Source organism: Dermacentor andersoni, chromosome 4, assembly GCF_023375885.2.
Source record: "Dermacentor andersoni chromosome 4, qqDerAnde1_hic_scaffold, whole genome shotgun sequence".
NCBI classification, from domain to species: domain Eukaryota; kingdom Metazoa; phylum Arthropoda; class Arachnida; order Ixodida; family Ixodidae; genus Dermacentor; species Dermacentor andersoni.
Genome location: NC_092817.1, coordinates 90,731,998 through 90,748,897, shown reverse-complemented (window position 1 = coordinate 90,748,897; position 16,900 = coordinate 90,731,998).

Genomic DNA, 16,900 nt, shown 5'->3' with positions numbered 1-16,900 from the left:
TATAAGTGGATCTTCCACATGGGTCCCAGGCAATCTTTTTAGAAGCTCTGTTGAAAAAAAAGTACAGAAGAAAAATTGAACTTGTGATATGCCTATTTAACAATAGATGTTCCTCTCATGTTTGCTTGTTTTCGCTGTTCAATGTGTTTAGACATTTTAGATTCTTCTGGAATCTTTGTTTAGAGCATTGTCATGCTTTTTTATAGTTGTTTGTTTATAGTTGTTTATAGTTTCATATCTCTTACATTTGTACCGAACTCGAGGGCAGAGATGAAAAGATGAGGAGACTCCAATGATTCCACCAGCACCAAATTCATTTGCAGCAACAGCAGGTGCTCCCGCGTTTCGCTCCAACAATCCCAACTCTGTTGAAACCCGACGCCTTCCTTTGCAACTCCCACAACTGTATGCAACCCCCTGCAAGTCTGTTCGTTCGTAGCTTTATGCAGCGTTAGTTAATTGTGTGCTAACACGCACATCTTTATGCAAACTTGCGTTCACAGTTATCTGCCCACAACTTTAACAACATTCTGCTTAGTGGCATCCTTCAAAGAATGCACAACTTCTTCATCCAGTGACACTAGTAATGAAGTAGGCTGCTTGACCTGTTTGCGACGTTTGAAATAGCTGAGGATTTTTTTCTTGCCGTCATCGTCATGGCGACAAAGAGAACATCATTGACAAACATCTTACGCTTCCTTCCGCCGCCAGATATTTGGCCTACCCGCCAGTGTGAATACGGGCCAGAGCAGTGAAACATCTTACCCGTCATTATCTTGGACAACCGCGAAGAGGAGTTTCTACGAGAGGAACGCTAAATGTAACTGCTGTGCGTAGCATCGCAAGCGTAATGCGAAGACGTGGGATTGTTTCCCACCTGCGGCAAGTTGTTTCTTCATCCACTTTCATCGCCATTAATTTATCATTTCTTTAATTCAATTAGTAAGTAATTTCCCCTATGTTGTCCTTGGCGTCCTTGTTTGTTGGCTTCTCATGATATGATTAATAAATAATCGGGCCCCTCGGTTAACCCCCTTTCTTCTCGTGCTGTGGGGAAAGGCGCACTGCTCATGACTGCTATACTGCGCTTGAGCAAGTTCACTTTTACAAGCCTTACAGATGGTGCTAGATTTCTGCGCGAGCTGAGAGGTCTACGCTCTCGCACAACGGGGTTGCGGGTAGGGGTGCGAAGGAGGAGGGTAGGCTGCCACTCGCTCGTTCGTCGTGGATAGCTGAGGGAAAGCGTCGAGGGAAAGTGAGCGGTCCTCTCGGGCGTTGCGGGGATGGGCCGGAATGAGGGGGAAACGATCGCTTGCTCCCTCGGTCATCCGTTCATTTCATTTTTTTTTTCATTTCATTTATTTGTTGTTTGAGACATACAGCTGCCTCAGGTGCTGCAGCAAAAGCAAGTATTCTTGCCTGACAAAGGATGCAGCACCCAAAACACGTTGACACTCTGCAGCAGACAACAGCACAACAAGTGTTACAATTTTCAAAATATGATAACATATCAAAACAATAAAGAATTCGAATCTTAATCAGAACATGTTAAAAAAGGAAAACAAAACAATAACATTGAGGTACATAAAGAAGTTATACAATAAAGCAGCGAAGAAAATACGTTTTAATAGATTTCTTGAACCTCAAGCTTGATTTCGATGTTTGTAATTGTTCCAGGATTATGGGATTATTGTTTAATAACTTAAATATTTGAAAGTGTAATGCCTGTTTCCCGTAGTTCGTGCGAGTAAGGGGTTTAGAGATTGGGCCATGTCTGAGATTATACGGAGTTTCTTTGGTGGCGAAGGTCTGATTAAACTGTATGTGATCAGCTTGACGGAGACGGAACGCCTCGAGCGATAGTTTATGTAAAAACAGGTGGTCTATATGGAGTATGCCAAGCTTATCAAAAAACGGTTTAGTATGTGTAAGAACGGGTAGGTTACAAACTGCCCTTACGGCTCTTTTTTGCAGCCTATATAGTGACATAAGGTTAGTTTTGGTAGCAGTTCCCCAGAGCAGAAGGGAATAGTGTAGAGGAGAGTGTATTAGTGTGTAATATAGCTATTTGTTTAAATTCATTGGAATAAGATGCTTTAACATGTTAATAATTCCCGTCGCTCTACGAATGTCGGCTCTCATGGTCTCTACATGAATGGACCAATAAAGGTTTTCGTTAAACCATACACCTAAAAATTTTACGCACTTCATATTTTCTATACTGCACCCCCGAAACTTTAACTCGTAGTGGCCCATCAGCTGCTTTCCTTTAGGTTTAAATATAACATACTTTGTTTTTCGCAGTTCAGTTGTATTCTATTTGAATTTAGCCAACAGTTGAGGTCCCCCATCCATCTATTGGCAGCGTTAAATGCTTCTTGAATGTTATGATCAGAGAAGAAAACGCTGGTGTCATCTGCATACAAAGTTATGCACGGTGTGTTTGGGATGTTCACCTATCATTAATATAGAGAAGAAACAAAGTTGGGCCTAGGATTGAGCCCTGAGGAACACCGCAGTAGTTCAGCCATTTTACATCAGTGTCACTGTCATTGTCAGCTTCTATTCTATCTTGGACAAGTCATCCTCTGATTGAATTCTAATTGCGTGATCCCCATGACGTTTCCTGACGAACAGCTTTCCTTCCTTTATCCATGTAAACATGTAATCCTTCTCAGTTGCCTTTGCTTTCATTAGCCAAAATAGTCTCTTGTTCGTAGCTGTAAGGTTCTCACGCAAACCCAAAGTTGACCGTTTTGAACCGTTCTTCCCTAGTAGTTCGAGACTGAAACCTCACTAGTATCGGCTGTGTCTTTCATTGTTTCGCTGGAAGTCTATGAACAGAATCGAGTTTCATTGTAGTGACAGGAAGCAGACCGAGTTCACTAGCAAGGATGTTAACCTTGCTGAGCAAGTCCTCATTCTCGGTGAACCTTATGCCGTGTATTTCCATATGGTGTCGTCGTCCATACTGCTCAAGTTGATTAAGGTCATTTCTGAGTTTTTTTTTTGTTTCTTCACAGTCCCCTGACGCTTCAATGGCGGCAACTCTTTTTTTTCTAACGTGCCAATTTTGTTTTCCTGGGCTGTCATCTTATCCAGTGGCGTATCATACTTCTCGGAAACAAGTGTCACCAAGGACTCGATGCCGTCCACAGTGGCCTTCAGAATCAGCAACAGCTCTACATTTTTCTTTATTAAGTTTACTTCAAGCAGCTTTTGATTTGTGGCAGCTAGCTCATTGAATACATCAGTGATAGTGCATGCATCTGCTGAGCTGTCAGGATCAATCGTTGTTTTAGGTTTGCAGGCTTCACCGTTACATTTTTTTTTCCTTTTTTGAGTCATGGTTATTTCGTCCTCCCCCGAACAACTTCCAAAGTGATACCTGCTACCACAACTCACGCATAAAATGGAAGGTGCATCGTCGGGAAATGATAGGCTACATGAAGCACACTGAGCAGTATCGGCCATTGTAGAAAATTTGTACACGTGCAGCAAGGACACTCGCGGCAGCACTATCAAGTAGCGACGGAGGAGGCTCACGTTGTGGTGTATGCTGACCTGCGTTTACAGGAAGAATTCCCTGGTTAGGAATGTAGCCACAGGACTAGCGCCACGCCGCTGCTGCCGCAGAGTGCAAATGCAGTCGGTCTTCAGTTGACGTGGCTTCATATACTGGTTCCCGGGCGACAGCTGCTCCGCAGGCAGGCGATGCACTTCACAGAGGTACGTACGGATCACCAGTAAATAGTGCTGCCCAACCGCAGGCACCGCGAAGGCAGTCAATGCACGTGGCAGAGATACGCTTAAGCTTGCAGAAGGCCAAAAAACAAAAAAACTGTATGCCTGGCAGAGAAGCGCAGACGTAGAGACCTGCGTTTACAGGAATAGTTCCCCGGTTAGGAATGTAGCCACAGGACTACCGCCACGCCGCTGCTGTCGCAGAGTGCAAATGCCATTTGGGCTACGCATTTACGATGGCAATCATCGTCGACAGTTCCTGCATAATTTATTAAAGCGTAAGCTCTCTTTGGCGAGCGCCCCAGCCCTGTCACACGAAACGTGTAGTGCCTTGTAACTGCACAAAAATGTGTAATTTGCAAAGTTAAGACGTTTAATCCTTATGATAGTGTAAATATAGATGATTGGTAGCTTTTTTAAGCAATAAGCAACAATTTAAAGCAAGAAAATAAATAATATAAAGGAGGATACCCATAGAGATACATAGGGCTCCTTATAACACGCATGGGCAAGCTTACAGTATAGGGGTGAGCCAACTGAAATTCCGAGGTGGGTCAACATGAAATTTGGGTTTGGGTCAACTTGAAATTTGGACGTGGGTCAAATGAAATTTGGGTGTGGGCCAACTTAAATTTGTGGATGGATCAACTTGAAGCTTGCAAGTGGGGAAACATTAAATTTGTGGGTGGGCCAACTCAAAATTTGGTGGTAGGCCAAGTTGAAATCTGGGAGTCAGCCAAGTTAAATTAGGGAGTGGGCCAACTTGAAATTTTAGGGTGGCCGTATTAAGTTTGGGGGTGGGTCAACGTGAAATTTGAACGTGGGCAAACTTAAATTTGGAAGTGGGCCCACTTGAAATTCAGGTGCGGGGGGTAAACTTAAGTTTGGAGTTGGGGTCAACTCAAACTTGGGGGCGGGCCAACTTAAGTTTGTGGGTAAGCCAACTTAAGTTTGCGGATGAAGCAAGTTGAAATCTGGGGGTGTGCCAACCTAAATTTTGGGGCGGGCCAACTTGAAGCATGGGTGCGGACCTACTTGAAATCTTGGGCTGGCCCAGTGTCTAATTGACCGCCGCTGAGGATCTTTTTCCAGTCAAGAACACCTCGCGGGCAGAGAGAGAGAGAGAAGGGAAGAAGGAAAGGCAGGGTGGTTAACCAGACTGAGTCCAGTTTGCTACCCTACACGTGGGGAGGGGAATGGGGAGTGAAATAGAGAGAGAAAACTTAGGTGTAGGATGTCTATAGTCGGGCACTCAAGTCTGTTGCCTTCAGGTAGTGAAAAAGCGCTCGAGAGAGACAGAAAACTTTATTTGGTCGATTAAGGGTTTAGCGTTCGGTCTTCGTCTTCATCGCTGCAGACGCTTGACCTTCTTAGCAGGGTTGGGCCCCTAGTCCAGGGCTCCACTGAGCCGCGCTGCTTCGCTTGCGTGCTGCACCATTGCCCTTTGGGCGGCGAGCTCTCAGCTGGTGAGCCGGCTCTCCCACTGCTCCGCACTCGGGGTTTTGTGTTGGTGGAATGTGTAGTTACGCTTACACTCCCAGGTTATATGGTAAAGCGTGGTGGTTGCCCCGCACCACGGGCATGTGTTCCTAAATTGTGTAGGATACATCTTGCTTAGTATATGTAAGTTAGAGAAGGTTCCCGTTTGCAGCCTCCGCCAACTAGCTGCTTCTTGCTGTGTTAAGGCTTTGTGTGGCGGGGAGTATCTAATTCTCTTGCCTCTGTGGTAGTTCAGTAACTCTGAATAGGCGATCTCCACGGTGAAGTGCTGTTCCAGGGCGTGTGGCCGCTCGACTCGGTACGTGATCTCGCGAGCCAAGCTGTCTGCCCTTTCATCTCCTTCTATCCCCGTGTGTGCCGGAATCGAGATTAGTTTGTGGGTTGCGGTGTGTCTGAGGTGTTCTGCCTTGCGGAGGATAGCTAAGGCAGCCCTGCAGATTCTAACATTTGTGTAGTTCCTGCATGTCTCTTTTGAATCTGTTAAAATGACCACTGATTTGTCTTTTCGATAGCACTCAGCCGCTGCCAACGCAACAGCGACCTCCTCCGCTTCCACTATCCTGGCGCTACGTGTAGTTGCGCAGGTGATTAGCTTGCCTGCGTTGTCAACCACTACCGAAGCTGCCTTAATGTAATTTGTATGTCTATTCCATCGATACAGTGTTGCATCCGTGAAAACCGTGTGTTCTAGTTCGGCTAAATGCCTTTCCACATAATCTGCCCGCGCCTGCCTTCTGGCCGCGTGGAGATTTGGATCCATGTTTTTCGGAATGGGATTGACCTGCAGAGTCTTACGGATCTCGTCAGGTATATCAGCGGATCCATCGAGATGCCTCCTTGGGTCGCGACGTAACCTTGTCAGGAGCACTCTTCTCGTAGCCATGTCTCGGTGAAACTGTGCTCCAAGCTGTGCTTCTGCCAGTTCGGCGAAGGTGTTGCTAATTCCTAGCTGTAGCAGCTTGTCGTTCGGTGTGTTTCTTGGTAGGTGGAGTGCCGTCTTGTAGGCCTTCCGTAGGATTGTCTCTGTTTGTTCCGTTTCGCTCTTGATCGAACTGCTTTCTGGGCTAATGAACGGTTAGGCCAAGCTCCCAAGATCTTCGCTTCCGTAAAAGGCCTGTCATCCAGTCTATTCAAGGCACACTGGAGAGTGTCAGGTTGATTATCGATGCGAGAACCTTACCGAGGTGCAGTCAGAATGCAGACGATAGCTGGTGTGGACAAGGAAATCGCGCATAACACAGGCTTGCGAGAGCGCCAGCGAGTGTAACATGGCATCGAGGCGATGCACATTTTCCTCACGCCTGATGTTCGATTTCGAGTGCTCTGCTCCGTCGAGGCGCGTTCGCGCCCGGCGTTCCGGCTCAATTGGTAGAATTGCATTGAAGGGTTCGGCTGCGGCGACAAAATCGCACAATTGTCTACTAAAGCCTAAGCATTCTTTGCCACCGGAAATGACATGGTTAGACGTGCATAAGCTAGAAAAGGCAAGCGCGCAACACTAAGCAAAAACAAAGGCACAGCCGAGCCAAACAATGCTTACGCTTTAGAAGACAATTCTCATAATTTCTGTAGTTCCTGCATTCGTTTCAAGTCGTAATTTTTCGATGAGCTCATGCGGACGTAGAGGTCCCACTGGAACTATTTTCATACTAATACCTCAAATAAACAAGCGTGTTTACGTATGTTCATGATGGAACTGACAGCTATTCTAAACGTGTTTACCTGCTTTGGTTAACCCTTGCAATTCTTGATAAGTTAGCTTCCGTTAGCTGTGTTATAAATCATAACGCTAACACGCTCATGCATTTGTCCTTAAATTGTGCGTGTGATAATTTGTTCAAGTATTAGGACAAGGTTATTTTATCACGGCCGCTTGTCTTATAAGCCTATAAGCCTACAATGTGAAACACACCACACTTCCTGCATCACAGCATAGAACAGTAAGCCGCCGTGCCGGACTCATTAGAAGAAATATACCTACTTACGTAGTCGTATGTAACCTTCTAAGCAGACAAGCTGTCCATAATTAACGACGTTAAGAAAGGCAGTCACAGCAATCGCGCCGTTTACGGCGTGAAATTTGTCCTCCGCTTGTATCCAATGCGAAGGCAGCGGCAAGCGATAGTCATGGGATACAGCCTAAAACGTCCTACCTAACCTTTTCGAGGCTGTACGAATGCATAGCAGACCGCGTAAGTTTAGGCAGTGCGGTAGGCAGCAGGGAGTTAAAATTGCGCGAAACGTGTCCCTCCGACACGTACTCAGTGCTTACTCTCTCCCTTTCTTCCTCTTTATATTCCCCTTTCCCCCACCCCCAGTGTAGGTTAGCAAACCGGATGCTGTTCTGGTTGACCTCCCTGCCTTTCCTACCCTTGTTTTCTCTCTCTCTTCTCCGCTCAGGGTCGATTAGAAATGTACAGATCGTAAAAACAAGTTCCCATTGAAATTTTCTACGATGTATGCGCTGGCTGCAACAAAATTTCGCTTCTTTCTTTCTCGGATTTCATGTTAGGATAAATTTTGAGGTTTAGAAACCGTGTTGGGAGCTTAGGTGACAGAGCACCTATTCAGTCAATAGCAAATTGCGGGGAAATTGTCGTTACACTTTCAGCAATGGGATATATTAGAGTGCACCTTGGCCGCTGCACCACCACGTTGCGCATCCCGAGCTTTAGTATTTGAAGCTCCTATGATGACGCGAGTAGTTACGCATGAACGAGTGCGTGAGAGCAGTAATTGAAAGACACACGCGCGCGCGCGCGCGCGTGTGTGTGTGTGCGTGCGTGCGTGCGTGCGTGTGTGCGTGTGTGTGTGTGTGTGTGTGTGTGTGTGTGTGTGTGTGTGTGTGTGTGTGTGTGTGTGTGTGTGTGTGTGTGTGTTTAAGTTTTTATCACTGTATATATTATAATCGTCACCCAGCATCTGGAGCAGCATGTCAGGAGGACAGCCAGGCTAACATCTCCATAATGTTACTAGAGCGTGTCTTTCTCTCTAGCTCTTTCCTATTTACATAATACGCACAGTCCATAAGCAGAATGAACATGAAGGCATTCTAGAGCGTGTAAGAGCCTCACAATACTTACTGAGAACAGGAGATGATTCGAAATGACAAATGCGGCAAGGACCACGGGCGACAGCCCTGATAGAAGGCACGAAGGACAATATGCACGAGGTTCAAAAGGAAATTTAACATAATTAATAAGGCATTAATTTTTTTTACTATGAGCGAAGGTGGCCGCTGACTGTAGCATACAATATTTAAAACCCCGTGTTATCAAAGTGGCCCCAATCCAAATGGATTCCAATTGCAATATATTAAAGTAGACGCAGCTGATTAGCAAAAATAGCAAAGGTGATAATCATGCCAGTAAATAAATGTGCAGCAGAATTCTTACCGAAATGTACACGCGGGAAAGAAATAGTCACGTATTTACATTATCCCATGTTTGCAATAACAACTTATGTACCAATGGCGAAGCAAAATGCCGCACAGGGCTCTATGCACTGCGCGCTACCTACATATTTGGATGCACTGGAATCCAGTAACACTGCCACGACGCTGGAGAGGGGGCGTAGAGGAACTGATGCTTTGACTTTATTAATGCGAATATCATGCTGTGCCTAATTCAGCCATTTTTTGTCATTCCAACTTCGATTTCATTCCAACTTCGTCATTTTACTCTCGGCATGCCATCGTCGTCATACCGCTAACGTCAGCCGCCGAGGTTGCTTAGTGGCTTTGGTTTTCCGCTGCTAAGCACGAGGTCGCGGGATCAAATCCCAGCCACGGCGGTCGCATTTCGATGGGGGCGAAATGCGACCGCCGCGTACTTAGAAACCCGTTTACTTCAATTTAGGTGCACATGAAAGAGCTCCAGGTTGTCAGAATTAATCCGGAGTCCCCCACTACGCATGCCTCATAGTCAAATCGTGGTTATGGCACGTAAAACCCCATAATTGTTTTATGCCATTATCGTCATGCCATCGTCGTCCCGTTGTAGTTTCACGATTGTCGTCACTTCAGTATCGTCAACCCATTGTCGTCATGCCGTCGTGGTGATACCAACTTCGTCGATCCGTCCTCGCAATTCCTTCTTCGTCATTCTATAGTAATCATGCTGTCGTCATTCATTCGTGATCATGCTGCCGTTATCGTGTCGTCATGGTCATTGCGTCGTCCTCACACAGAAGCTATCACGCATTTTGTTGTCGTACCGTCCTCGTCATGTAGGCTTGGTCGTGCCACTGCCGTCGTTCCCGCTGTATCCGGTTGTCGACATACCGTCGTTGTCATACCATCGTCTTCATCAGTCGTCGTCATCTGATTATCCGCACCTCGCCGTCGTCCCTTTGTCGTCGATATACCATCGTCATCATTTAAACAAAGACACCTCATTGTCGTTATGCCGTAGTCGTTATACGCCTTTGTAGTTCGATCGACATCATTCCTTCTTCGTCATTCCATCGTCACTGCGTCGGCGTCATACGGCCGTCGCCATGCCTCCATGTCCTTGGGCAACCTTGGCATAGCAAAGTGGGACAATATTGCAGTATGTGGCATATAGCCGAAGCAACGAAAGTCGGGTAATCGCCGCTACACGTGGTAAATAAACGTGACTTGCATTTCTTTTTTTCGTGACTTGCATTGCTCGATTGCTATTCCCATTGCCATCGACAGTCATCGGGAGATAAGGTCTGCCGTCATATTTTTTTTTTATTTCGATGAGTTACGTTAACAAGCCGGATGAGCCATAATAAGCACAGAACTGAGGTGTTCGTCAGGTATATTAGCCCTATACGTCGGCATCTCATTTTGATGCTGGAGTAAATTTGCTTAGAAAGGTAGGTAGTGCCAAAATAGCCGCTGGGAAATAGCTCGCATTTTGCGAACTGTTTAGAGCCTCATAATTTATGAATATGGAATAGATTTTCTTCTTTATAGTTGCACTTCAAGTTATCGTTTGACTGCCGTTCTAATTGAAGAGAAGCTGGCAAAGAATCATCATCGCCCCTAAATGAATCTGGGGGCAATCATGGGGAGTGTTTTTACAAAGTGAACGAAATCCATCGAAAGTAAAGTCGAGAAAAACGTGAGAATTGCACACTGAAGCCGCTACTTGTCAATGGCAAACGCGTTTTTGTAACACGTTCATGAAAGTTATTTCGGCTCATTTTGATATACCTGAACGTTCAAGCGATGTGTATCAATGTGTAGTTTCCGACACAGGAAATTTTGGCTTAGTTTTAGTTTCCGTATTTGACTCACTGTGAAAAAAAAAAAGACTTCTCATTCGTAGTTCCTCGTTCCTAGCATCAAGGCCTGAGAATCGCTCGCAAAATTGTGTGCGCACATCGCTGAGTATTGTTGTAGCAAATAGGGAAGGAAATTCTGTATTAGTCTGCATTATTTCGACACCAGCGGAAATGCTCCCACTTTGATTTTGCACCTGCTTCTGAAGAAACTGCAGTTTTTCCCTGAAGCCTTATATGCATACATGCACAGGTCATCCATGAGTTGTGCCTCTCCTTGCAGCTTCTTATTGAGATTGTCCATGCAGTACTTGAGGTCGACGCCAAAGGCCAATTTACAAAGCCACTCATAACTGGACGGTAGTGGCTTCGGGTGATTCTTCTGTGCAAGCTACGAGGAACTGTTTATTTCTTGCCCTAAGTTAATGATGGTGATAGGTATATTTCTTCTCATAATGTTTAAGAAGTTATTAAAAACTGGTAAAGTATAGCGACAGATGTGCTCCTGGCTCGTGTTGTTCAGGTTTTTAAGAAGGGTAGCCCGGTAGAAATGAGTAGTTATCGACCAATTTCCCTAGCGTGTATTTCTTGCAAGGTGTTAGAGCATTATTCTGGTGAAATATTTAAATAAATTTTTGGATAAACACAATATCATACAGAATGCACAGCAAGGGTTCCGACGAGGCTTGTGTACTAACACGCAGTTAATAGTAACCATCAGTGAATTTGCTAAAGTTCTAGATGTGAGTAGGCAAGTGCACATAATATTTTTGGACTTTTCGAAAGGTTTTAACAGGGTGTCTGACAATAAACTAATCCTGAAGATGAAAACAATTGGTATACTTTCCGAAATAATCAACTGGGTTATATCTTGTTTGAATAATATAACCCCATATGTATATATAGACGGATCGTGCTCTGGAAATTTAGGTGTTCACTCGGGCGTACCCCAAGGATTTGTAACCGGACCGGTCTTCTTTAAGATCTATATCGCTGATATGGCAGACTCTGTCAAATCAGCTGTTTCAGTTAAAATTTTTGCCGACGACTGTGTCATTTTTAAAACCTTAAATTCTGTTTCTGACCAACTTGAGTTGACAGTGAATCTAAAATTACTGGCAGAATGGTGTGCTAAGCGAGATATGATTGTTAATTTTGAAAAAAGAATAACAATACAGATGTGTCTTACTAATAAAAGAAACAAACTGGTGTTTTTGTATAACATAAACGGTAACATCATCAAACAAGTAGAGGAATATAAGTATTTAAGGCTTACGATTACATCCAGGCTTAAATGAACGGCGCACACTGATAACTATGCTCTTCAGCTCGTAAAAAATTAGGCTTTCTGAGCAAAAATCAAGAAATAAACTAAGGAACAAGGCGTACAAGGTCATAGTAACACCTCTCGCGTAAGCAAGTATTGTGTTGGCCCTTACACAACGGTAGATATATAAAAACATAAAAGAATCAAAGATTAGCGGCTTGTTTTATCTATAATCGCTATAGATGCTGGGACTCTCCGTCTGCTGTGTTGCTGGAAGCAAAGCTGGAATGCTTAAAGCAACGCAGAAGAATTTTTAGAATTAAGCTTTTTAGCCGCTTGAATTTTTCGAAACTAGGCATTGATCCACGAAAATACGTAGCTAAACAATAATTTGAAATAAACTCGTCATTACATTAACACACTACTGAACCTATTCGTTTTTCTCACGAATGTTATTCATTTTCTCCAGTACAATCACGTATTCAATCACGTATTCAACACAAGTATTCCTTTTTCTCCAACACAATCACAGATTGGAATGATCTGCCGCATGAGTCTCTCTCCTCCTTGCCCTTGATGAGTGATTTCGACCGTCAGAATCCGTTGTCTGTGATGTCTGTCATGTGTTGTCTTCCATTATAAAATATGAAGACGCCAAATAAACAGACACACGCTAGAGAAGAGAACGGGACAGGGCGCCACTCGCAACTGTTTTATTTACAGAACGCAGGCACATATATACTGTGTGTCAACACATGCGCACAAAGCAAACATTCATTCACGCATCTAATCAAACATTCATGACGCAACACGCTCAAGAAACCTCGTCTCGGCCTTATATAATGTTATCGAAGTATCGCTAACGCACAAGCTGCCTTTCTTGCCTATGTGATAGGCTTCAACCAGTTCCCTTGCTCTAGTATCTTTACTTCGGGCAAGAATCCGCACGTCTGAAAAACGTGGTTCACAAGAGCGTGTGGGACAGGTCCCGATGTGCTTAGGCAAATTTGGGCCCTCTTTCATTTGCTCAACATTTCTTTCGTGCTCCCTGACACGCTCATTAACACAGCGCCCGGTCTGACCTACATAGGAACGACCGCACGAAAGGGGGATCTCGTAGACAACACCTTCGGCACACTTCATGAAAGGTCGCCCATGTTTGGTTCCACAGCCTTTTTCACTTCTTTTTTCTTTTCTTTTAGCGATTTGGGAGCAAAGGCTTCCGAGCTTCCTTGGGGCTGAAAACACTAGCGGGACGCCATGTCTGCTCGCTACCTTCTTCAGATTGTGGGCCACCTTGTGCACATACGGCACAGCCACCGGTCTCACCTCTTGCCGAGGGGCCTCTGCTCCAGCTCTCATCACCTTTCTCTTCATTTTCTGTAAGAGGCTTTCGGCTACTCCTGTTAGGAGCAAGAATGGCCTAACGCTTCTTCAAGCCGATAAGGAAGGCGGATTTGTAGTCATGTCGGATGATAATTTCTCGTAAGGGCTGCTCAGGTGATTAAAAAGAATTTTTCACCTATTCCAGTAAAATCGACAAAAGTCAAAGCCAACGCTGTGGCAATGTGTGAGCGGCTGGGGTTGGCCAGCCTTGCGAAAGAAATTAACAAAAGCAAAAGTAATGCGCTGAAGGTGTTCTTTTCAGTAAAAACGCATAAGCAAGACCTGCCTTTCAGAACAATAGTGACGAAAAAAGGGGCGTGGCAGAAGCAACTTAGCTCTTACCTGTTAAAAAATTTGCGTGAACTAGATGTACAAGATCCGTTTTTAACGAAAAGATCGGATGAAGTATTTGAATTCCTGAGAACTGAAGCTAGCGTGGGCTTTGCCTTTTCTGTGGATATTGTTGATTTATATTATTCTGTTCTCCATGATGCTCTGTTCTTTGCGGTTAGGGAGCGCATTGAAAGGAATGATCCTATTTCTTTTCAGAACTCTGCCGGTGTTTCTATTGACGACTTTTTAAGCCTTTTAAAGTTTTACCTGGAGTCTACTTTTATAATGTTTGACCAGCAGTTTTTTCTGCAGAAAGCTGGTAGATGCATAGGATCCTGTGTCGCCCCTGTGTTGTGTAACATTTTTCTTTCACAAATGGACCAAGTATTGCACCATGTGTTACCAGCTAACAAAGTTTCAAAAGTGTTTAGGTATGTGGATGATTTTTTAATTATTTTAACTAAGGACGGGAGTCTAAACTCCGCAGAGGTTGTGGCTAATGTTTTATCCGTTTTTAGACAACATGGAAAAGGCTTGGATTTTAGACATGAACTGCCGCAAGGAAATGTTTTACAGTTTTTAGATCTTAGCATTGAGTTTGGTAAGGATCATGTATGTTCGTGCTATGCACCACGTGCGAAGAAAGGGCTTCTGCCATTTGACTCAGCGCATTCGAAATTGGTAAAGAGAGGAATTGCGTCAATCTGCCTTGAGTCCGCGCTCAGGAAGTCGTGTGTTCACAAGATGGCATTGAGTTTCGACAATCAATTGGCTAGGCTGGCTTCAGCTGGGTTCCCTGGTTCGCTCCTAACAGGAGTAGCCGAAAGCCTCTTACAGAAAATGAAGAGAAAGGTGATGAGAGCTGGAGCAGAGGCCCCTCGGCAAGAGGTGAGACCGGTGGCTGTGCCGTATGTGCACAAGGTGGCCCACAATCTGAAGAAGGTAGCGAGCAGACATGGCGTCCCGCTAGTGTTTTCAGCCCCAAGGAAGCTCGGAAGCCTTTGCTCCCAAATCGCCAAAAGAAAAGAAAAAAGAAGTGAAAAAGGCTGTGGAACCAAACATGGGCGACCTTTCATGAAGTGTGCCGAAGGTGTTGTCTACGAGATCCCCCTTTCGTGCGGTCGTTCCTATGTAGGTCAGACCGGGCGCTGTGTTAATGAGCGTGTCAGGGAGCACGAAAGAAATGTTGAGCAAATGAAAGAGGGCCCAAATTTGCCTAAGCACATCGGGACCTGTCCCACACGCTCTTGTGAACCACGTTTTTCAGACGTGCGGATTCTTGCCCGAAGTAAAGATACTAGAGCAAGGGAACTGGTTGAAGCCTATCACATAGGCAAGAAAGGCAGCTTGTGCGTTAGCGATACTTCGATAACATTATATAAGGCCGAGACGAGGTTTCTTGAGCGTGTTGCGTCATGAATGTTTGATTAGATGCGTGAATGAATGTTTGCTTTGTGCGCATGTGTTGACACACAGTATATATGTGCCTGCGTTCTGTAAATAAAACAGTTGCGAGTGGCGCCCTGTCCCGTTCTCTTCTCTTGTGTGTGTCTGTTTATTTGGCGTCTTCATATTTTATAATGAACAGCTACCAACTAGCCCAACAAGAAGTGCTTTTAAGTTGTCTTCCATGTCTGTGATGTGCTATGGTGTTAACGTTGGGCGTTGTTACCTTCCTCTTATGTCTTTTTTTTTTATGCGTGCAATATATCGTTCCGTTTTGTATAGGTTTGTATTGTCAATTTTTGATGTTTTTTTGTGTGAATGCGCGTGCTTTTTTTCGAAGTCGAATATTTGTGTCCGTGTTTGTCCACATTCGGTCCGCGGTATGTGATAAGTAAGTAAAAAATAAATAAATAAAAATAAGAAACGAGACAAAACTTTTCGGCAGCTCAGCTATCGAGCCACCCTACGTGTGATAAGGCGCGTCTACGAACTCAGATTCCATCACCTTTAGAAATTTAGGGAACCGGTGGCGGTTGAGCACATACGACTTCATTACGTTATCAGCTGAAACAACAGGTTTCAGGTCTCGGCACGTGGTCAGGTATATCCCACGGGGGGCCTGCTCATGAATGATGCAGTGCAAAAAATAGTGCCGGGCTTTAAGAATCCGCCAACTTCAGCAGCGTTTATTATTTGCCCAACGAGTCCTTTTTTACCTCCGGATATAATTTATCCCCTATCAGTTGTGAGAGATTTGCCTTACTGCAAGCTGTATGCGTACAGAGTCTTTAATTATTTAAAGATTCCCTCCCCTGTTATCTTACCATACATGCTGCGGACGGAAGTTTGCTTCATGCTGTCGACTGAAGAAAGGCGCTTTATACGTTGTACAGCTATCCACGTGAGCCGGCCCGCCTAGGGTCCGGCTGTCATTGGATGGATCACCGCAGGCTGCGGGCCGGTCGAGAGGCCACCGCAAACCGTAGTTTGGAGACTCCTGGTCCAGACAATTACAGAGAGGTTTGGTGTGGATGTTATGGATTACACGTAAGCTCGCCTCACTTGGGAAAGTCGGGGCGGGCACGATGTACTAAGGAAAACCCACAAAAAAGTACACCCTATGTAATTTCAGCATAGCGTTGGTGAAGACGTACCGCGTATGGAGCACATGGTCATGCTGGACCATGTGCTAATAGCGCTAATAGAGCCCGGCACAGTAGCCGGCTAATGGAAAAGGAAGAAGAAGAACGATAAAGGATTGATTTCGACACATACATGCAACTCCCGGCCCCTATATAATCTTTGAGAAAAAGCTGCTCTCACACCTTCGTAGTTGAGTAAATTATTTTCTCCCTTAATAAGGGAAAGACATAGACATTGCATTTCACTATACTTTCTCTACAGAAGTTGTCTCGTTAGGAGGCCCAAGTACATGAGACAAGAACGGTTCCAACTCGTAGACTCATGCTTAAAGCAGTGTGGGCGCCCGATTGTTAAGTAATAAGGCGTAGCTTCACGGGTAACTTGGCACTGCTTCCCTTAATTTCCATTCATTGTCGAGCCTATAGCTCGTGCCGAAAGCGGTCGTACTGTCAAATCTGCTTGATTCACGTACCTTGTTTTTCACCGTTAGACCCGACCGGTGCTCACATACTCCAGTCAGAAATTGTAGATAAAACATTAAAGGTTACGGCGAAACACGACTGCGGCGCGTACGTGACATAAGTACAATTCACACCAGCAGCTCATTGCTTAGTCCAATGCACAAAACCCGCATTTACTCCCTCTTGACGTTTTGACACATCGTTCGTGGCTTTTCACTCTACTTATATTCATGTTGCATACCAGGGAGATAGCGATGGTCACGTCAGGTGCGTCTACGTTCCCTACCTGTCACTCTTCTCAATTCTGCAGTCTGAACTTTTTGAGTAGCGTGCAACAAGCCCCTCAATATGTATAGTCAAACTGTAATCT